Below are 23,100 nucleotides of genomic sequence, written 5' to 3' on the forward strand. Positions count from 1 at the left end.
TGCAGGTCACTGCTCTTGAGTAACTTGATCTCAAAGAAGGGCTGAGGATGAGCAGAGCCACATCTATTACCTTACAAAAGGGACATTTGCCTTAATGGTAAAACAGTAACGTTCTAAGGAAATAACTGTTCGTAATGTTGTTAGTCACCGGCATGCAAAGTCATTTCCAAGCACTAAACATGAATGTCTTTGATGATGATTAGCGGCATAGAAAGAGGGCCTGGGCTTTGTTATTATGGAGGGGGCTGGGGAAAGAGGAGGAGAAAGGGTGCTTCCCAGGTTCCTTCTCTTGCAAGAACGGAGATTGGAATCTGAGCGTGAAGGCTACGGGTACAGAGACTGACCTCCAAGCATCCCAGGTTCATCCTGTCTAATGGGCACCAAGAAATGCTCCCCTTTCCCTGGGGAAGGAAGGATACTAAGCTCGCTTTTACTCTGGGAACTGAAATGGGGAAAAACATCAACAACAAATACAGGTCAAGCTACACCGACAACGTGTTTTTCTGTTATCCTGCCATCTTCCAGAAGCACCAGGGAAAGCAAGGACATGGTGCTTCTGACCATCTGTGTGGCCCTTGGAGTTTTCAGTCTGTTCACATAAACTGACCCACTATGTCTTCCAATAGCCCTGTGACCTAGGAATTTCCATTCACATCATATAGACAAAAAAGTGAAGCTCGGATAAGGGAGTTGAATCCAGTATTTTCTAAAATCACGGGCTTGTGGACTACGAGGCCATTTAGATGGCACCCAATCTAGCTGGAACTCTGGTTCGAATTAGTTGAACCCAACTTTATCCCATTGGATTCAGAACGTTCACGTATTACCTGGCTGTGCTTAGCACTGCATCAGATGCTGGGTATAAAAACCGGACTTGGTCGTGGTGTCTGTCCTTGAAGAGTCCATCTTCTGACGGGGGAAATGGCGTGGCAAACAAGAAACTCCCGTACTACGAAGTAAATGATACCCAGAAGAGGTGTGGTGCAGTCTGGGTGGGGGCTATGACCTTGCCTGGGAGACAGCCCAGAAGGGTGCTTCGAGCTAAGCTCTGGAGGAGGGCAGGGTGGGGCGGGGGAGGCTCTCTTCTGGAAGACCAGCTGGTGAAGGTGGTTGGGCAACAGGGCGGGGCCATGCAGGTGGAGGGCATGGCACGAACAGAGGACAAAGCAATGCTGCAGAAGCTCAGCAGTTCTGTGTGGCTAGAACACTGTGTTGTAGGAGAAAGGTGAGGAGGCTGGAAAGAGAAATTAGAATCAGAATCTGCAAAACTTTAAGGGCCTTGTTAAGCAAGTCAGATTTGCTCCAGTAGGAAATAGAAACTCATCGGCTGCTTTTAAACACAGGGGCTCAGTAATAGCGATAATGATAATATGACAATAATGAGAATAGGTAATATTTATTGAGCATTTACTACAAGCAGGCACTTTGCCAGGCACTTTATAAGTGGTACCTCAGTTAATCTTCTCAAATACACTTTGAGGTAGGAACGTTTAGAACCCCCATTTTACTGACGTGGACACCAAGGTTAGTAGCCTCCTGTGAGAGAGCCAGGTCTCCAGTGATAACAGGCTCCCATGTCTGTGTTTGTTAGAAGGATCATGAAAGGTAGTGTGCAAGGTTGGCCTCGGTGGAGAACAGGGTTATCCTGCACAGACAAGCACGAATTAGGCCCACTGGCAACGTCCTTGATTTCTGAGCTGGAGAGGGAAATGTCCCTTTCGTCCAGTGCTTGCTTCACTCCCCAGGAAGCCTAGGGAGGAGCAGGGCCCTGGCTACCCAGGCCACCGGCGACTGCCTCCCACCTGCCCCTCTACCGACATACACCCCCTTTTCCTTAGTGATAGCTCTGAAATCCACCACTGTGACCCCAAGGTCTTTAGTCAAGTCAAGGCTCTTCGACCTAGGGGGTGAAGGACAAACAGGGTGGGAAGCGACCGGTCCAAGACAGGTTGGGGGAGGCAGGATGAGTGGAGACCCCCATTCCATAGCACAGTCCCTGGAAACGCTCAGATTCCATGCCAATTAAATGTGGGTAATGTAATTGTGATTGTACTGGTTAAAGAGAGGAAAATGGCTGAACTGTAAATCAGTTTATTGAAATGCATTTTTGTGAGAGCAGAGTATAGGCATATCATTAGCTTGTAAATGTGTCTAATAAGCCTGTCTTCACTAATATGCCAAAAAGAGCCTAATTAACTTTTTTTTTTCCCTCCAGTTAGGCAGTAGTATGAGAGTCCCTGATCACATTTCCACACTATCTTTTTAGCATCAGCAAAGCGGCACTAAAACAGCCCCTGTGACATCTATAAAAATGCTAGTTTATAATTAGGACGATCTTGGCTTGAACAATAATGTTGCAATTTGCAGTGATGGCTTCCGTTTCCCTTTAATTTTAACGTATTAGCCTACAATGCTCTGGAGGTTTCTACGCAGACCAGCCTGTTGCCGTTTCCAAAACTGCTGGCATTATATGCTTTAGGTTGAGCAAGGAGGAGCAGCTGCTGTTTGGTCATTTTTGTTTTTAATGAATGCAAAGGCGGAAGGAATCCTGAGGAGGAAGCATCCCCCACGTGTGCTTAATTCATCGTCCGGACGTGAGGACCACGTCTCGGAGACGATGCTGACGAGAAGCAGACACAAATCGCCAACAGCAGAATCCTGGTGTCTCCCGATGCTCTCCAGGGCAGGGGTCGTTAGCCTCTTTCCATCAGGGTCCTGGAGGCCTGGAAATCTCTGCCATGGATTCCACAAACAAAATTCCTCCTTCAGTCCCGTAAGTCTTCCGGGACTCCACTTGCAGACTGATGCGAAGTGCCAACATCAGTGTCAAGACCACGTCACTGATGTGCAATGTGGCTCTTTCTGGTCCAGAGTACAATCGCTCCTGTTGCCTGAAGTTAGGGTTCTTAGTACTGGGAGAGACGTCCCCCCGGATAGGCTTCAGGAGATCTCTGAACACCCTGAAATAGAACATAATTCTGATTGAACATCAGTATTATTTGCAGGAGATTTTACCCATACCAAAAACTTGGATTTCACCATTGGATGGGATTAGGGGATCTGTATTAGAAAAAAAAAAAAATACCAGGGGCACCTGGGTGGCTCAGTCGGTTAAGCTCCTGACTTTTGGTTTTAGCTCGGGTCATGATCTCATGGTTCGTGAGTGTGAGCCCCGCATCAGAGTCTGTGCTGGCAATGTGAAGCCTGTTTGAGATTCTCTTTCTCTCTACCTCTCTCTCTGTTCCTCTACTGCTTGTTCTCTCTTTGACAATAAAGAGGCTTAAAAAAAATAAGAGGGTGCCTGGGTGGGTCAGTTGGTTAGGCATCTGACTTCAGCACAGGTCACGATCTCATGGTTTGTGGGTTGGAGCCCCACATCGGGCTCCGTGCTGATAGTCCAGAACTTGCTCGGGATTCTCTCTCTCTGTCTCTCTCTCTCTCTGTCCCTCTTCCACTTGTGCTCTTTCTCTCTCTCTCTCAAAAATGAATAAATCTTTAAAAGACAACTAGATCATTTTGATGATTAACCTTTAACCGGGAAGAATTTTCACAACTGTTATCAGACCCTCAAATACCCTTGTGAGCCCCAACAAGATTAAGAGCTATCGGCCTCAAGAAGTCTGGCATTCCAGGCATGTTCCTTCATCTGACCTCATCTTTTGTCCAACCCTGTTCTTCTACTGGGGGTTGAGGGACCCAGTGAACAGAACTGCTCTCCCCTGCCTGAGTTCTCAGCCAATTTAGAAATAAGACAAATGAGTCCAGTGGAAGGGAGATGAACAGATTACCTTTATTTCCTAAGTGGCTACAATTGAAGTGGCATGCAGCTTTAAGCTAGTGGGCTTGTTAATACTGAAACCCCAGCTTTCTACAGATCCACCCACCCAGTCTCAGGCAGTGTTGGACTGGGGGGTAGGCATCCCCCACCCACCAGAGCAGGAGGTGCCCCCGAAAACTTAGAAGTGGAGGAGTGGAATGGTACCCCACTCAGCTACTCTGAGCAGCTGGCTAGTTCTTTGTGCCCATTTAAGACAGTTGTTTTAAAGTCTTTGTCTAGGAGAACCTGGGGGGCTCGGTCGGCTGAGCGTCCAACTTCAGCTCGGGTCATGATCTCGCGTTGTGTGCGTTCGAGCCCCGCGTCGGGCTCTGTGCTGACAGCTCGCGGCCTGGAGCCTGCTTTGGGTCCTGTGTCTCCCTCTCTCTCTGCCCCTCCCCTGCTCATGCTCTCTGTCCCTCTCTCAAAAGTAAATAAACATTAAAAAATTTTTAAAAAGCCTCTCCTTGAAAAGCGAAAGGGACTTTTCTGACGTCACACAGTCTGTGGGTGCAGAGCTAGGCCCCAGACACAGCTTTTCTCACTCAGATCCATGAGGATCAGCTTAAGAGATACACGTGCCGCGGGAGAGTTCAGCCAGTGGGATTTAAGCCACCCCAGCTATGCTCCCATCCTGTGTGCCCTGACTCTGCCCTTTTCCAAACACCCTCCTGCTCTGTCGCACCGGCACCCGTGGTTTCTAGGTCTCCCCATGAGAGTGCCGACGTGGCCACCCAGATCAGACACACGGCTGCTCTCTGTCTCTCTTTGCAAGCATCGCTTCTAGAAGCCCCCCCCCCCCCCAACACCGGCCCAAGAATGCCGCTGGCACCAGGGCAGAGAGAGTGATGAGTGGCCCATGCTCTTATCTGAGGATGCTCACTGATTATCATGTGATTGCTGATGATGTCAGGCTCAAAGACTTGGGGTCTTCCTAGAACCTGGGACAGGGGCCTCTGTCAAGGAACCTAAACCTGTTCAGGTAAACTAAAAAAAAACGAATTTAAGGATATTTTTCATTGGCAACGATTCTCCTGCAGGATTCTATGTTATATATCCTGCATGGTGCCCACTGGTCTGATTATCAAGAGTGTAACAGGGAAGGTGGTGACAGCAGTGACTTGTTCTTAGCTACTCAGTGAAATCCTCGGGGTCCCGGTTTCGTAAACGTTTCGTGGATCACTAGCTCCTCGAGAATCTTACAAAGAGCTCCCACGGACAACGTGCATGCAAATAAACACACATTTATCCATGAGCTCGTAAGGGCTTCACGAGCCTCCTGAAATCCAGAGGTCAGGTTCAGCAACCATGTGGGCAGAAAGCTGGACTCAGGGGTCAGTGGCGCCTTGGTGGTACCTTAGCCTATTTGCGATGCCGGTTGGGGTCAGCCGGTTTTTTCTAGCTTTTTGTCTCCTCCTCGGTTCAGATGTGAAGGGACAGTGTGTTCCCAGTTGGGGAGAGCAGAAGGCCATGCCTGGTGGCGGTCTCGGCCACCGGAGCAAGTAGATGTTGGTGGCACACAAGAAGGGGAGGGATGGAATCTGCCTGGCAGGGGTGCGAGGGAGTCTTGCAAGAGGCTGGCATGACCTTCAACAGGCCGGCTTTACAGAGGTCCACCCACAGGAATAGGTTGGAGATGGGGGGTATTGACAGGTCTCGACGGGCAGGATGCACCGGAAGGCAGACGATGTTATGGGTCTTGGCAGGAACTGTCAGCACCAGGGAGGTTTGAAAGAAAGTGGCAGGAACCGAATCCGCAGACTGGGATGAGGGGCAGAAGCGCAGTCCCTGGGAAGGTAAGTCAGAGGAACAGTCCAGCAGGAAGTGGAATGTAGGCAGGTCCTAGAAGAAAGACTCAAAAACAAGAACCAAGAGCCATCTGGCCACAAAAGTGGGGCTCGGGACTGGGGCGGAGACAGGGGACAAAGCTGTACATTCATAGAAGCCGGACAGATTGAGGACAGACACAGACAATTGATAAAGAAAGGATCCAATGAATTAATCGGTACAGGTATAAAAGCATTAGACCTCAACATTAATCAAATAACTGCAAACTAAAATAACACAAGATACCACGTTTCACTTATCAAAATAGCAGTGATTTTTTTTTTTTTCATTAAAGCCAAATAACAACTAGTTTTAGTCAGGGAGTAGGGTCATGGGTATACACACTCGATGCTGGGCCATTTGATTGGTATAATCTCTCCTAATTAGAAAAAAAAAAGTATGTCAAAAAATGTGTGCATATTTTGGTCCAGCATTTTCATCTTGAGAAATGTATACTAAGGAAATGTTTAAGAATATGCACACCATTTAGCTATAAGAATGCTAACTATAGGGACGCCTGGGTGGCCCAGTTAAATGTTGGACTTCAGCTCAGGTGATGATCTCATGGTTCGTGGGTTCGAGCCCCGCATCAGGCTCTGTGCTGACAGCTCGGAGCCTGGAACCTGCTTCGGATTCTGTGTCTCCCTCTCTCTCTGCCCCTCCCCCTGCTCATAATCTGTCTGTCTCTCTCAAAAACAGATAAACAGTAAAAAAAAAAAAAATTTAAAGAATGCTAACTGCAGAGAAGTCAGATGTGCAACAGTAAGTAACTGGTTAATATATGACACAATAAACAACGTGTTGGCATACAATGAACAAGTATAAGCGGTGGCATATTTATTGGCATAGGAAGGTGTTCGTGACCCATTGCTGAATAAAACACAAAGACTAGTTCCAAATATGTGCATTTGACATGTTCTCAACACAGAGCATACTCAATAAAAATGTGATTTTTTTTCAAGAAAATTTTTATTTGAGCACAGTTGACACAACATGTAACATTAATTTTGGATGTACAAGATAGTGATTCGACTTCTCTACAGATTATGAAAAATGAGCATCAAATGGCAAAATGTCAATAGTTACTACCTAGGGTTAGTAGATACTGGGAATTTTTTCTCTTTCTTTCTTTCTTTCTTTCTTTCTTTCCTTCCTTCCTTCCCCTTCCTTCCTCTTTCTTTCTTTCTTTCTTTCTTTCTTTCTTTCTTTCTTTCTTTCTTTCTTCCTTCCTTTCTTCCTTTATCTGTTTTCCTACTTTTTCTCCAATGAACAGGTACTATTTGTATAACACACATAAAGTGAATGTTACATTAAAAAAAAATCGAAATCAGGGGCGCCTGGGTGGGTCGGTCAGTTATGTGTCTGACTTCTGCTCTGATCATGATCTCGTGGTTTGTGGGTTCGATCCCCGCATCGGGCTCTGTGCTGACAGCTGGGAGCCTGGAGCCTGCTTCGGATTCTGTGTCTTCCTCTCTCTCTGCCCCTCCCCCACTCAAGCTCTGTCTCTCTAGTTTCTCAAAAATAAACATGAGAAAAAGGTTCTAAAATGGAAATCGTTTGCTACATGCCTCCTTTACCAGGGGTCTTTGTAATACTAATTAGCGTGCCCCGATCTGCAAGTCAGGCTTAGATAACACAGTGGAGGTCTGGGTGGCAGCCACCAGGTGCAGGTACAAAGAAGGCAGGCAGTGTTTCTCCCATCCTGATTCCCTCCCCACACCCTGCTACTACCTAACACGAGGTCACCATCAGGCCCATGGCCAAATCCCAATTCCCACCCCCCCCCATGCCTGACCTCACTTGAAAGAGCTTTTCTCAAGCTCCTTTTGCTAATTACACAGATCTCAAACCCCACCACCACGATGGCTAACGGGTCTACTTTGTGTGCGGCATTATCCCCATGTCCATAGCACCGTGCTCGTCACACAATAGATCCTTGATAAGTATTTGAGTAACCGATACAGCACAATTCTTAGAAAACAATGTGGGAAAGAGAGGAAAGGAAATAAAATTCGATTCCATAAGTATGATCTACAGGCCAAGCACTATTTTAAGAATTTTTCACGACTCTTAAAAGTCAATACAACGTGGATGGAAATATACAACCCGAAAGTCAAGATGCCTGGGTTCTCCTTACTAGCTCTGTGACTTTGAGAAGGTTACTTAGCGACCAGAACCTCGGGGTTCTCATAAGTGAATGGAAAACATGGCAGCCGGTCTCCAAAACCGGCCCCCAATAAGCCACGCCTCCTGGTATTCATGCCCTGTGTAACCCCCTCCCACATTCACCTTCTGCCCACCCGTGACCTGACTGAATAAATAAAAGGAAACTGACAGTGATGTTCTGGGCATTAAAAAGCCTGGCAGATTCTGGCTCCGAGTGGTCATGCAAGAAGTCTGTCCTTCTGGGGACTCTGCATGAAGAGGTGAGGCCCTGAGACCACGTGGGGAGAGCAGCCCAACAATCCCATGGTCCCAGAGGAGCCTAGGCAACTCGATCCCCAATTGCATCTGAGAGCACCACACCACAGCCCCTTAAGCAAAGCCGGCAGAAGGCTCTCAAGTGAGCTCTATCTATCAACTCCCAGAACTTGTAAGAAACAATCCAATGACTGCGTAAGGCCCCGATACCTGGGAGTGGACTATCACACATTAGACAACAAAACCCTGGAACAATCGCTTTTCCCTTTTTGATAAAATAGAGTTGTGCCTGTGAAACACGTGGAGCATAATAATTGCTCAGAAAATTTCATTAGTTGTTCAGTCTTTGCAAACAATTCTGTCCGGGAGGTAGAAAACCACAGGGCAGATTTAAGGGGCCGGCTTTATTTCACTGCGGCTGAAGCGGCCACTTGCCCCAAAGTCTCAGGCAATCTACAACCGAGTTTTCGGTATCAAATCCCCCTAGTAACAAATAGCGAGGGAAAGAAGGACAAGGGCGCGGTGCGCCTGGAGGACCGGTTGGGGGGCTGATGGCTAGCTTGTCTTGGGCGCTCGACGATTTCAGCTGGGGGAAATGAGCCACGGGGAGTGACTGCACCAGGAAGCCACCCCGCTCTCTCTCCTAATGCAACGTAATGAAGGGAGTGAAACTACAAATGGATGAAAATAGGGATGGAATATTTTCTCAAGATAATGCTTCCTGGCACCTCCAAAGCGCTCTAACGAACACCATCCGCTGGCAGAATGAGAACAGTAAGCGCCATTCCGTGTTAATTACATTTAAATGTAAATCTAAAGGCGCCAGGCTCAGACGAGTCGTTTTTAATAACACCTCGTCCCCGGCTATTAAAATTTTTATTTGTCACCATCTAATTGATTTGTGTCCGTTTCAATGATTTGTTTACTTTACGCTCGTCACTCTTCTGGGCCAGTGGGAACAGGTGGCTGGCAGCCTTCGTTTCTTACTCTCATCAACACCTACCATCCCAAATATCTGACACTGGACCTTCTCAAAATACAGTTGCCCCTTGGAGAACTTGGGTTAGTGTAATGCCCGAAGTTCCGAAACCTCCCACAAAAGACCACCAGAGTCGTAAGTCAAAGCCAAGCGGCAAGGGTCGTTTATTGCAGGTTCGAACCTGGACCTCCGCGCACTCGTTGCCGGTGACACTAAGAGGCCCCGATCAGGGTTGGTACAGCGTTTTTATAGACAGAGACAAATAGCATAGGGGAGGTTTCAGATTATGAGGGGCCTGATTAGTTGATTTTAAAGTAAGGACATTTGTTGTTCTCTGGGCGTCTTTTGTCTGTCCTTTGGCGGGAAGGTTTTGTCTGTTACTTGTGGGGGGGGGGAAGGGGAAGGGGGAAAGGGGAAGGGGAGAAATGTGTTAAGCAAGCAAGATTACAGAAGCGAGAAAATGCTGGTTAGTAAGTATTTTTATAATCTTAGGGTATAGCAAACTAAGTCTAGAAAAATTTAGGCAAGGCTGACCGATCGGGACCAACACTCTTGAAAAGAGTGTGGCCCTGAACAGCTGGGGTACAGAGTTTTTAAAGCCGATCACATCGTTTTATCATTATCTGGGAACAGAACAGAGAAACAGTTTCTAGATGAGTTAGAAACAGTTGCCAGATGAGTCAGAAACAGTTATCGAATGAGGTGATTATTTCAGACTTTCTGCCGCTAAGTTGCAACCAGTGGATCTCCTTGACCTTGTCTCTGACGCTTTTTTTGAGGTTTTGTTTCCTTCATTAGTAAAGCCTGATTCACAAGAGTATGAAGTATGATTTACAAGAGTAAAAGTAAGGCTGTTATCTTTTGACCTTCAGTGTCAGAACAAAGTTGTTATTTTTCAAGCTAAGCGTTAGCTTTACAGTACAATTTAACCCTTACATTAGAACCACGCGTGTCCACGAATAAGTGGATTTTTTTTCGATAAACACAATATAGAATTGTTAATGTATTTTCTCTTCCTTACGATTTTCTTCATATTTTCTTTCCTCTACTTACTTTGTTGTAAGATCACAATATATATAATACATATAACGTAAGAAATATGTGTTACTCAACTGTTGATGTTATCAGTAAGGCTTCTGGTCAACAGGAGGCTATTAGGAGTTAAGTTTGGGGGGAGTAAACAATTATATGTGGATTTTAGACTGCGTTGGGTGGTCGGTGCCCCTAACCCCCGAATTGTTCAAGTGTAGTGCACTTTCTGCCTGCTCCCTGACCTTATGGTCCTGCTGATTGAACCCAGTTCCAAAGTCAGCCCAGGGAGGCTTCCCCACCTAACCTTATCCCTCTCTTCCATACTCACTACTCAACAGGATCACTGGATCCTGTATCAACATATTTTGCCTTTCAGGGTCCATCGCCCAACTTGTATTACATGTATGTTTGGTCTCATTCAGCATCTACAAGCTCTTGGGGGCAAAGTTGTGCTTTCTGTCTTCCAGCTCAGCTGTTTTTCATAATGGGCAACACACACAGCCACACACACGCTCCCAACACACACACCCTATCCAGTGCTCTGAGTTCTAATTCCTTTCATCCAAATTTACTCATCATGCGCCCCCCCCCCACCCCGCCCTATTCTCTCAAGTCTCCTCCAAGGGGCCAAGAGTGGTGATGGTGTCATTAACGAAATGAAGGGCTGCTAATATGTTAATTCTCTTCTGTGATCCTGCCAGATAATAATAAACTCTAAATTAAATAAAAATGCATGTATCTCCTTAGGATGAGAACTGAATTACTGGAGGACATAAGGGGCTTTATACTAGAGGAAGAGGGTGCATCATTAGAGACAAGGAGACCTTTTGGACCCTCAAATCATATCAGGAATTCAGCTGCCTATTGTGCCCAGTCTTTGAATGCCAGGTTTACAGCAACTCTGTTTTGTAAACCTGAAGTGGCTGATGTTGAAATTGGGGCCTTTAGGGCCCCCCCCCCCTGCTAGATAATAAAAAGCAGATGGGATATGGTACCCAGACATGCTGGGCTTTAGGGCAAGTATAGGACAGAGGTCGCAGTAGAAGCAGAGAGGGACACACCCCCCTCCTACACCCTAGTTGCCTGCACATCCCCTCCTCGCCCTCCCCCACACTCTCCCTCAAGCTCAGCCAACACGCTCGTGCCTTTGAACGCCTCCAACTCGAGGCATGATATGTTTTCCACAGCAGTATGAATCAGAGTAGACATGGCTTCCAAAGAGCCAAAGGGAATGGCATTCACCCATCACTGCAGGGACAGGCACTGGAGGCTCCAGCAGTTGACAATATGTTTGTAACAGATCACTGGGCAATTTTCCAGTCTGATACTTCCACTCTGCCTGTGTCCTCCAGAGCACAAGGTATCAGGAAAGTTGGCAGTCTAGTGTGAATGAGGGTTTGAAACACGACCCCATCACACACCACAGGTTGGAAGCCATCCAAGCCATAGGACCCTGTAGGATCCGTCTGCAAGTCTCTGAGCCCCAGGTTAATTGTACCAAACAATGGCCCTGACCCATCAGCACAAAAGGAAAGCTGCCAGGCTCACAAGCGTCTGTTCATTTAACTCGCCCTTCTAAGTGTCAAGGTACTTACGTGGGCTCGTGCATACGTGGTAAGCACGGGAATACGTGTACTGATGCCTATTAGTGTACATGTACACCTAGGCAGATAGCCACATGCACACATACACATACATTCATGCACGTAAACACGCTTGCACGCACACACACACACACACAATGCAAACTAGGGAGATCGCCCATCGGGCTCGCTCTTGAGTCAAGCCAACTGGACTTGGCCTTCGCAGTCTGCTCCAGAGCCAGAGAGCACAGCTCTGCAATGCCCTGAGTAGGAAGCACGTTCTGGCTCCCGATAGTTACCTGAGCCTGAATACCTCTCCCCAGTACAGCCTGGCCACTTCACTTTGAAAATCAGCAAGTCCGTGTACCAGCCACAAAACAGAGGCTTTTCACAGCCATCCGACCTGCATCCAGAATGCCACTGACTCCTTCTCCTGCTCCGGGGAAGACCCAGAGGCCCCACATTGTCCCCCCTTGGTCTTGCAGCTCTGCTTCCTGTCACATGGCTCTCCCTCCCCTGACTCCCATGGTCACTTGGCTGATGAGCGTCCGTCCACTCTTGTGTGCCTTCCTGTCACTTCTGGTGGAGGTCCATCCGGCAGCGGTGATGGGCTGGGCTGGTGCCATACTCGGTCCTCACAAGGTGAGAGAACTTGGAGTCAAAGAAATCACGGCCAAGGACACGTAGATAAATGCGGCCATTCAACCCAGAGTAGTTTCTCTCTGTCCTCACTCTTAGGCCCCTCACTCCCCTGTCTGCACTAGGTTATGGTACAGCTGGAAGCCTTCAGGTGTGTGTTAAGCAGTCACTGGCATCGTCACCAAGCCCATGTGTGGCAACCCTGCCAGACGGACACAAACAATCACATCCCCTCCGAGAGGAGAAGGAGCCCAAGCCATGCGTGTGTTAGAAATGGCAGGAGCCACACACCCCCTTGCGGGACCTCAGGAGTCCCTTCATGGAGACAGTTCTGTGAGAAGATACAGTCTGTCTGGGCGCCTGGGCACACACGTGAACCCCAAGCCAGGTTTCTGATTCCAGGTGAGAAGGATAAGAAAAAGGAAAGCTATTGCCCTCTTTCCAGGTGAGTTGCCTAAGAACTTCAGAATCCCATCGCTTCTGACATAGGGTCTGACAAGCACAGTGCTACCCAAGGGAATAATATTATATTTCTCGAGCAATTACTATGTGTCGGGCATAGTTCTAAATACTCTGCATGTATCTCCACATGTATCTGCAAGGTGGGGACTTCTTATTCCCATTCTGTAGAGAAGGAAACTGAACTAAGAGAGGAATCAGTTCTAGAAAGTTCACACGGCTAGCACGTTCACTGGTAGGACTTGAACCCTGGAGTCTGGCTCAGGAGCCTCGACTAATAACCATCCTGCAGGCAGGGCGGATACACAACAGGAGGCCTGGGCATCATTAGTGGGTGCCGAACCAACAGGACAGTGGGGTGGGACTTCTCTGGACGGAAGCCGCGGCACTTTCTCAACCTTTGTGACCCAGTGACCACACAGAGCACAGATAACTAAACCTGTTTGTGAAATCTCCAAAATAGTCTTTTTCCTCACCTTCAAATAGGAGGACAGGCCAGACTAGAGACCTGATTCTAGCAAATGGCAGAGGGCGTGGGGAGGAGGGAATCTTAAGTAGGGAGTAACCAAGTCATTTGTACCTTCAATGCGTCCAGGCAAGTTTGGTCCAGCACTGGGATCAACGATGCCTGTAGCCACTTCCAGCCTGACACCTGTTTTTGTGAATAAAGCTGGGACACAGCCATGCCCGTTCACTTACACGTTCTCTGTGGCTGCTTTTGCGCAGCAACATCAGAGTTGAATTGTTGTGACAGGCTCTACAGTCTCAAAGCCAAAAATATCTGAAATCTAGCCTTTTGGAGAAAAAAATTTTGCTGACTTCTGGTCTAGAGAAATATTTGTCCTCGAACATGTTCTCATTCAGTCCTCCCAGGCCGGCGCGCTCATTATGTTTTCTCAACCCCATTTTACAGATGGAAAAAATCCGAGGCCCTGAGGAGTTGGGCCATTTATTCAAAGCTTCACGGCCACAACGTTCCGTGTGTCAGAATTAGGGCCCAGATCCCTGGACTCCAAGGCCAGTTTCCTTTGATTTCATCCTTCCACATTTCTTCCATGTGTGTAGATGGCAGAGAAGCCTCTATTTCTCCTCCAAAGCTCACAAAGCCCGGGGGAGCAGGAAAAGTGGTAAATAACACATGGATGCGTGCAGATACACAGTATTTTCTTTCACTCTCTGGTTCCAAAAACTCAAGAAGGACACTGGATGTCGATCGCGCCCAATGGCCTCTACTTTGCACAATGCATGCATGCATGAAGACTTCAGGCTTCTATCATGACTGTTTCATGATTGTTTTTGGAGTCATCGGAGAGCTCAGATCACAGAGAAACCAACCGGCCCTAAATCTAAGGAGAGACAGTGCCTGTAGGGAGAGAAGAAATGCAGAAACATGTCCACTTGGGGTGGACCCATCTGGACACTGGGAAGAAGAGTTCCTTCCCTGCACCAGCTGACGAACTGGTGAAGGTGGTGTGCTGGCCCCGGGGGCCGGTGGGACGCTGTGACTCCCCCTAGTGGGGCACTAACAGAAAAGATCAGAGAGCCCAAAGAAGGGTCTGTCGTGCTGCAGACACGGGGGAGAGGAAAAGCCGTCGCAGGGAGGGGCAAGAAATTCACCTAGATCATTCTCTTTTATTTCCCATGTAGAGCAAAAAGCTTTAATCTTTGAGGAGAAGGGCAATACATGCTCTGGCCCTAGGACTTTCGTGAACACTCCTTTATTTCAGCTGGGCAAAGGGAACGAAGAGGAAAATTCTACTCCTGGAGAGGATCCTGACACATGTCACCTTAGTAAAATGATGGAGGTTAACATCACTAGTAACACACATTGCCATCCAATACCCCCTGATACGATGCACTGAGAGGGCGCCTCACCTCCGTGGCATCCTGCCAATAGTGCCTAACTTCCATCTAATTATGAGGAAGCATCAGACAAATCCAGGTGAGGGATAGTCCATAAAGTAGCTAACCAGTGACCTTCAAGGCTGTCAAAGTCGTGAAAGGGAAGGAAAAACTAAGTAACTACACAGTTTGGAGGAGATGTATATGTAGCGTGTATAGAGAGGTGTATATATTTTGACACATCATCGAATATAGTGTGGGGTCCTGGAGAGGATCCTGGAAGGGGAAAAAGAAAAAGGACCTTAGTGGAGAAACTTTTGAAATCTGAAAAACTCCACGTTTTAGTTAATAGTATTGCACTAAGGTTAGTTTCGTAGATTTTATAAATATTGGTTTAAGATGTTAACGTTAGGGGGAGCTGGGTGAAGAACATGTGAGGACTCTCTGTAGTCTATTTTGTAATCCTGCTATAAATCTAAAGTATTATTTTACACTGTGAAAACAACTCTTAAAAAACACATGTGAGCTGAATTTTGCTTTACCACTGATGGCCATTAGAGTTCCAGAAACCTGTTATTTGATCCCGATTGTTCTTTAAGGACTATGACATGTTGGTTTGTTTTCTGTACCTCTACTCCCTTAACTCTCTGACAATTATGTCCTTATCTGTAAACAAACATACCACTTTTTGAGTACAACATGTTTCAAAGATCCTTTTATTGACATTTTTCAAATAAATGACATCTTTTGCGGGGCGCCTGGGTGGCGCAGTCGGTTAAGCGTCCGACTTCAGCCAGGTCACGATCTCGCGGTCCGGGAGTTCGAGCCCCGCGTCGGGCTCTGGGCTGATGGCTCGGAGCCCGGAGCCTGTTTCCGATTCTGTGTCTCCCTCTCTCTCTGCCCCTCCCCCGTTCATGCTCTGTCTCTCTCTGTCCCAAAAATAAATAAACGTTGAAAAAAAAAATAAATGACATCTTTTGCAAACTTGAGTGTCCTCCAATGTGCGCGCTCTCTAAATTGAATGTTCACACGTCAGACCCCATCGGTTAAGGAGTAGCTACCAGACCGAACATAACATGCGCTTTAGCACCTCACTGCCTTGGTTTCGCTACCTCGCAGCTGACATGGGTTTGCTCCTCTGGTCTGTCAGTCCTCCTCGTCATTCAAAATGCAGTGCACATGTTCCACTTTCGTCCTATCGTGCTTCCAGAAGGTGGTTCTTTCACGGCTACAATATTCAAAACACTGAAAAGCTGATGCATCATAGGCATTGACCCATCAGAACTGACACTGGCCATCAACATACCATTTGGTCACACTGGTACATCCTTGTTGAGTATCAGCTCTTCTTTCCCAGTTGCTCATTCCACTGAGCCTTGCAACCCACATAGCGTTTTAAAAGATGTGCCTGACTTTGCCCAGTGAGCAGTAGAATCTTTAGGAGTAGCTTCTTCGTCTTTGTGTACCCCCAACACATGTAGCACGGTGCCTTTCCCCTAACACCGGTTCTGAGGACCCACAGAGCTAAGTGATGGGGCCGGAATTTGAACCCGCCATTAACTCCTATGACTGCACATTCTGCGCTCTTTGTAACGCGTCTCTCATAGAATGTGTTTGGCTCCAAGGAACAGAATACAGGTCAACAATAGCTTTGGCAATGAAGAAATGTAATTATCTCACATCACAACGCGATGGTGGATCATACCAGGTTTATTGCAGAGTCGACACATCATCAAGAACCCAGGTTCACTCCGTCTCTCCTCCCTACTCTCCTCAGTGTGCTGCTTTTCGCACGTTAGGCTTCTTCCTGATGGTGACCAAATGGCTCCAAATGCCACAGTCACACATGCTGGCATCTCGCACAGAAACAAAAAGGTACAGAGAAGAAAACCCTTGTACCCCAAGAGACTTTCCTTTATGTCTCACTATCCAGAAGAGGTTCATACGCCTAATCCAAGACCAGTCACCGGCAATAAGAAATGGAATGTCTATGATTCGCGTAGACCAAATATAGTTCCTTCCCCGAACACGGAGAAGGGACCTACATTCCCAGGGAATAATCTGTGTCAGGACAAACCTGGGGGTCCATTGGCACGAAGGAAGAGGGCAATGATTGTTGGATAGACAACCAGCATCTGTCACATATACTAACTTGAACTTTTCTGGTTTTTTATATGCATTTATACTGCCCCTTTAATTACATTCATTATGGTCCTGATAGCAAGAATCAAGTCTTAGACTTATTTTGCATTCTCTGGAGAGCCTGGTCCAGAGCTGAGCTCAGTAAATATTTGTTGATCGGTTGAAGAGTTGAAGACCCTGTCATTCACGGTGCCTCCATATTTCCATGCTAGCTTTCCATGGGTCCCTCTGGTACACTTGCAGATGATGCCAAGCTGGAAGAAGGGTTACCAGGAACTCTGTGTGGCAATATTCAGTTCATTGGCTGGGCATGCACACATGCCAAATTATACACCAGGCAGACATTGGGACACCTGCTTTGACAAAGCACGTCTATTATGGGATTTGTGTAAATACTAATGCCAGCAGCAGACTTCTCCACATTCATCATGTTGGTTTCATTTCCATATTTTTGCTCATGTTACCTCTACTTCCTGGTATGCTTCCTCCTCTCCTTCTATTCTTTCACCTGGCTGAATCCCTCCACAGAGTCTTTCTTCCCAGATTCTTTCCACCAGGTGGGATTTGGGGGCTCCTCCTCTGTGGTCCTGGTTGGGGATCCTAATAATTGCGTATAATAATGTTATATGTCGTGGATATGTGATAGTATTTATCGAGTGCTTACTATCTTCAAGGCTTGTGATGAATGTTTTAAATATATCACCTCAGTCAGAAAAAACTCTGTGATACATTAGGAGGCCTACTTTCTGGCTTGAAGTACAGATGATCGAATAATGGCAGAATCAAAGGTACAGTCAGAAACTCTGAAAAATGCTCTCAAGGAAAACATACAGGGCCATGAACGTATCTGAGAGGGCAAGCAGATTTAGTCTGTCCCAAAGAAGCAATATTTCAGTTAAGAGCAACAGACTGAATGGACATTAGCCAAGTCAAGGGAAGAGGGACAGGGGAGTCTGAGCAGACAGCAAAGCACCGGTAAGGCCCCGTGACTTGGAGGGAGCATGATGGAGAAAAAGGTCCGTGAGAGTGCCACAGAGAGCAAAGGGAAGAGTGTTCAAGGTGAAGTTGGGATGACAAGTGGGGCCAGTCCACACAGGCCCTCATAGACTGCACAAAAGGTATCGTGTTGTTCATCTAAAAGCCACTGGGAAGGTGTTCCTTTTAAGAAGTCTTGGAGAGGGTGACTGTGTGTGTGTGTGTGTGTGGGGGGGGGTTAGGCAGGAATCACGTGGTTGGGTTTCTATACAAAGAAATGATTTGGGCTGCGGTGTAAAGACCTCCTAGAAGTTGAGGCAGAAGAATGTGGAAAGAAGGACTGGTTCAGGAGAGAGCCGGCGGGGCCTTAGACTAAGGTAGGGACCATGGAGGTGTAGCAACATAGAGGGATTCAAGCTGTATTAGTTTTCTATTGCTGCTGTAACAAGTTAACAAGCGTAGTGGCTTAAAACAGCACGCATTTAGTATCTGACAGTGGGTCAGAAGTCTTGGTACAGAATAGCTTCACTGGGCCCTCCGCTCAGGGCCTCCCAAGGCTGAAGCCATGATTCAGGAACCCCGGGCTCTTCTCTAGGGGCAACGAGGGCAGACTCTGCTTTCAAACTCACTTCAGGTTGTTGGCAGAATTGAGTTCCTTGCAGTTGGAGGACTGTGGCTTCTATTTCCTTGACACATGACCACCTTCATCTTCAAGCCAATGATGGTGCATCAAATTTGCCTCGTGCTTGGAATCTCCTCCTTCCCCTTCTGCTGCATTTATCTGATTTTTACCTTATAATATAAGCATGGGCATGACATTAGAGATCAAAGGCCACGGGGGCCAAATTCTGCCTACCACACAAGCTTAATAAAGGAGATGAAATCTTCCTTTTTTGGAAATGGATTGAAGGGACAATAATTATATTCTTCTTCCTGGCAGACAGATGCGAGTGGAGAGAAGTTAGCCCCGTATCGGGTGACAGGCGACTGCTGTTTATCAGCTAGTACCCTCAGATATTTTGCAAGTTTGACACCTAATTGTGAGTAATGCTGCCTGGGTCAGCCCGGTGGGTCTCTGAACAAGCCAGTCCACCTCTTGGGGCTTGGTTTCCTAATTTTTTGTAAAAGGAAGGAATTGAAACAGATAGTCTCTTCCAACTGCAAATTTCTAACAGTGAGTTAATCGTATACATTTGTCTTTCTTTCTGCTACTTGCTCAGGAGCGGGCCAGGTGTGAGGAGAAGGCGCCGTGGAACAGCCTGCAAATGCTGAATTCATCACGTCTTTTCATAGAGTGTAATGCCAACAGATGTTTCTGAGTCAGAATGAAAGGTTAAATATTTTAATAAAAAAGACACATGTTGAAAGTGATTTGGGTTTCTGTTAAACTCCCCCATACCCACCATTTTTTCCTCACATGCAAATGAACTGGAAGCTTATTAATGAGATGAGAGGCTGAAGCCTAATTAGCAGCCGGACTGGGGAAGCTTATATTAGCTGATTCAGCAAACTAACTGGATAATTACTGTAGCTGGACTTTGGCAGCTTCTAGAAAAGCTTATTAATGGAGCTCTCAGAAATTGCCTTGATTATGGTCTCTCAACCTAAGGGCTTAATCCAGGCCATAGACGTTTTATGGTTATTCTGTGCAGGGAATCACTGTCTTCCATCATCGTTAGTGGGCAAGCAGAATACAAACCATCTCCTGCTAGGTCAAAGCCGTATCAACTTGGAGACCCATGGGGACTCTGTATCTGCTGCTGACCCAATCTTTTCTTGAGCCCAGTCTTCATTCGCTCCTTGGCTTCGAGAGATACACTTGATGACCTGATGATACTTTACACAATCATTGCCTATTTGACACTAGGAGGTCTAGTATTTTAGACATTAATTTTTAAAGTAAAAAAAAAAACCCACTTATATCGTATTTAGCATGGTAGACACAGTTCTAAGTGACTTACACTTATGAAACCCCATTTAATCCTCACAAAAATGCTATGGGGTACATGTTATTAGTATCATCAATTTCCAGATGAGGAAATGGAGGTACAAAGTAATTCACCTGCAGTCACACAGTCAGTAAGAAGCAAAGCCGGTATATGAACTCAGGAAATTTGGCTCTGGAATCCAGACTCTTAGCCATATCCTTATGATGACTTTGTAGCTTGACATGGTAATAGTTAAGAGGAAAAACTGAACAAGGGAAAGCACTAGGCTCCCAAACTAAGCTGGCCATCTGGAACTGTGGTTGCAAAACTGGAACATTCACTCTATTTTGTTAGAATAACTTAATGTCATTTGACTTTTCCCAGATCTTGTTTTGTTATTAAACAATCATTTCTTTTCTGTGTTTATGACTTCAAACCTGGGTAGCCAGACTGCTTTCAAATTGCAATTATTTTGCCTAGTCTTTGGAGTTCAAAGTTAACTGGCTCCAGCTTACTGGTCTTGTCTTAGCTTGTATTACCAAAACTGTTCCTTTGAGCTACTGCCTCAGGGACTAGAACGGGGGGAGGATGTCCAGGCCCTCATCTTATTGAAGGTCTTATCCTAGGTTACTTACTCTAACCTCTTTTTCACACTGAAACCTTTGTCCTGGTCTTCCTACTTTCCACTGAACTGAATTTGTTAATCTTCTGCTCTGTTCTATGCACCCCTGAGCTGAAGGCTAGAAGTACAGGGTAAAACAGGACATAGTTCTTACTCTTGGGGAACTTACATAGCTTAACGAAGAAAATAGGCTCCATCTTTAAAACAAATCAATACAATATGGTGCGTGGAGATAGATGTAAACTTGGGGTTCTCTGAAAGATTAGAGGTGAAAATGTTTTTTGGAGAAGGTGATATCTGAGATGAGTCTTGAAAGTTAAGTAAGAGTTGGGCAGGTAAGAGAGTGGGTAGGTGAACACAGGAGGCGGGGGCCCCCGAGAATGGAACAGCCTGGGGTATACAGGGAAATGCAAGCCATGGGCTGTGAAAAGTGACGGGCGGGGAGTTGTTGCGTGAACTGAGTCTGGAGAAAAGGCCCATGACATGGAGGATCTTGCACAGCCTGATAATGTGCTTGAGCCTATTCTACTGTTGGTGCAGACATCTTGAAAGGCGTTGAGTGGGGTTGTGAGTAGGCCTCTGACTATAGGAGGGGGAATGGATTCCATGGATCAAGACCGGAGACAGGGAGACCAGTTGGGTTTTGTTTGTTGGTTTTGCAGAGATACTGCTTGCAAATGGCGTCTGGTTTGCAGCCCCAATGGTTCTGGATTACAACATTCCATCAAAATAGCCATTTACTCAGCAAAAACAAAGACTGATGGACCACATAAGAACAGAATGTTTGAGGACTCTACTGACTAAAAGTACAAGGGGCTGGATTAAGAGATTTTGCTTCAGGTGAAAGAGATCCTCATGAGAAAGTGTAGGAAGAGGCTTCACATCTCTGAGCCAGGGGCCTCACTGATCCCTGCAGTCCTCTTTAGGGTTCTTTATTTTTCTTGGAAGAGTTGTATTAATGTGCTGTTACCTTTTCCTCAACTCTACATTTTTCAAACCATCATAGCATGGCTTCTGCCCTCATGCTCTACCAAAACTACTCTTGTCAAGACCATCAGTGATGTTCCTGTTACCAAATCCAATGGACTCTCCCTTGGTCCTCATCTTACACAAACTCCCAGAAGCATTTGACACAGTCAGTATCATTCTCCTTCTCTGGTGACGTTCATGACACCTTCCTCTCTTGGGTTCCTGCCTGCCTCACCGGTTGGTCTTTCTCAGTCCCTATTTTGTGACTTCCTACTTCACTCAGAAAATGCGAGGACTTCCACAGGGCTCTGTGCTAAGCTCCAGTCTCTTCATTCTCTTCCAAGGTAATCTCACACTTTTCCATGGTTGAAATAACATTTTTTTAAATTTTTAATATTTATTTATTTATTTTGAGGGAGAGAGAGAGCGAGAGAGCATGAGTGTGGGAGGGGCAGAGAGAGAGGGAGACACTGAATCTGAAGCAGGTTCCGGGCTCCAAGCTGTCAGCACAGAGCCCGATGCGAAGCTCAACCTCCCAAACTGCGAGATCATGACCTGAGCCAAAGTTGGACTCTTCATTGATTGAGCCACCCAGGTGCCCCAAAATAACATTAAAATTTTTTTTTAATGTTTATTTATTTTTGAAAGAGAGACACAGAGTGTGATTGGGGGGGTGGGGCACAGACAGAGGGAGACACAGAATCCGAAGCAGGCTCCGGGCTCTGAGCTGTCAGCCCAGAGCCTGACGCGGGGCTTGAAATCATGAGCTGTGAGATCATGACCTGAGCCGAAGTTGGACACTTAACCCACTGAGCCACTCAGGTGCCCCTTGAAATAACATTTTTTTAATGATCTTGGTTCTCAAATGTACCTCCTCAGCCCAGATAACTCCTCTGAGCACCAAACTCACACCTCCGGTTTCATCCAGTATCTCCACCTGAAGGTCTATCACACACCTTTAGCATTCCATATCCGATATGGAACTCTTGATTTATGACTTCTACCCCAACATGTTTTATGCCTGCTGAATATCGAATCCTCGAGCTGAACATCCCCTTGAGTCCTTACCCTGCACTAATCAGCAATTGCGCGTGGTAAGCTGCTCAAGGTTGGAGAAAGAAGTCCTCAAAAGGATTAGAGGGGATGATCCCTGGTACTCACGCAGGGCTGGGAATTATGTCTGTTCCCACAAGGCAGGGTGAGAAACCTCATAATTTACAGGGCATTGGGCAGAGCGCTCAAAGGGGTTTGCCTCAGTAGTGGGGAAAATTAACCACACACAAAAAACCCTAGGCTGTTGTACTGACTAATCAAATTACAGATGAAGGAAAACAGCTTAAATGCAAAAGCTGAAAGGAGCAAACTGTGTCGAAACAAATGAAACAGAATCCCAAAACAATGCTCAAGGATAGTTATAGGAATACAAAAATATCCAATATCCAACAAGGTAAGATTCACGCCTGATATGCAATGAAAAATTACCAGGCATGCAAAGAAGCAGGAAAATACGACCCACAATGTGGAGAAAAATCAACCAGTTGAAGTCGACCCATAATGACACAAATAGAATTAGTGGGCAAGGACATTAAAAATGTAGTTGTAGAAGGAATGCAATTGTAACCAAATTGCAGATGTCTAAAAACCTTGAGAAAAATGTAAGCACGTTAAGTAAAACCTAGAGTGTGAGATGTAAAATACCCTAGATGGGGTTCATGGTAGATTAGACAATGCAGAATAAAAGAACAATGAACTTGAAGACAGCAATAGAAACTACCAAAATTAAAACACTGACAGAAAAAAAAAATATTAAAAAGAAAAAGAGAGGAGGAAGAAGAAAAGAGATGTGGAACATCTTCAAACAACCTAAT

General features: G+C 46.3%; 1 long non-coding RNA gene across 1 annotated transcript in view; it reads right to left on the reverse strand.

Annotated features, from left to right (window-relative positions):
- Nucleotides 1-2,075: 2,075 nt before the first annotated feature.
- The window catches only part of LOC109495778, a 45,678-nt gene continuing 24,653 nt past the window's right edge, over nucleotides 2,076-23,100 (reverse strand). The window contains exon 3 of the long non-coding RNA XR_002739211.2: nucleotides 2,076-2,960. This is a non-coding gene — a long non-coding RNA (uncharacterized LOC109495778). The remainder of the gene's footprint in view (nucleotides 2,961-23,100) is intronic.

This window comes from Felis catus, chromosome F1 (genome assembly GCF_018350175.1).
Source record: "Felis catus isolate Fca126 chromosome F1, F.catus_Fca126_mat1.0, whole genome shotgun sequence".
NCBI classification, from domain to species: Eukaryota; Metazoa; Chordata; class Mammalia; order Carnivora; family Felidae; genus Felis; species Felis catus.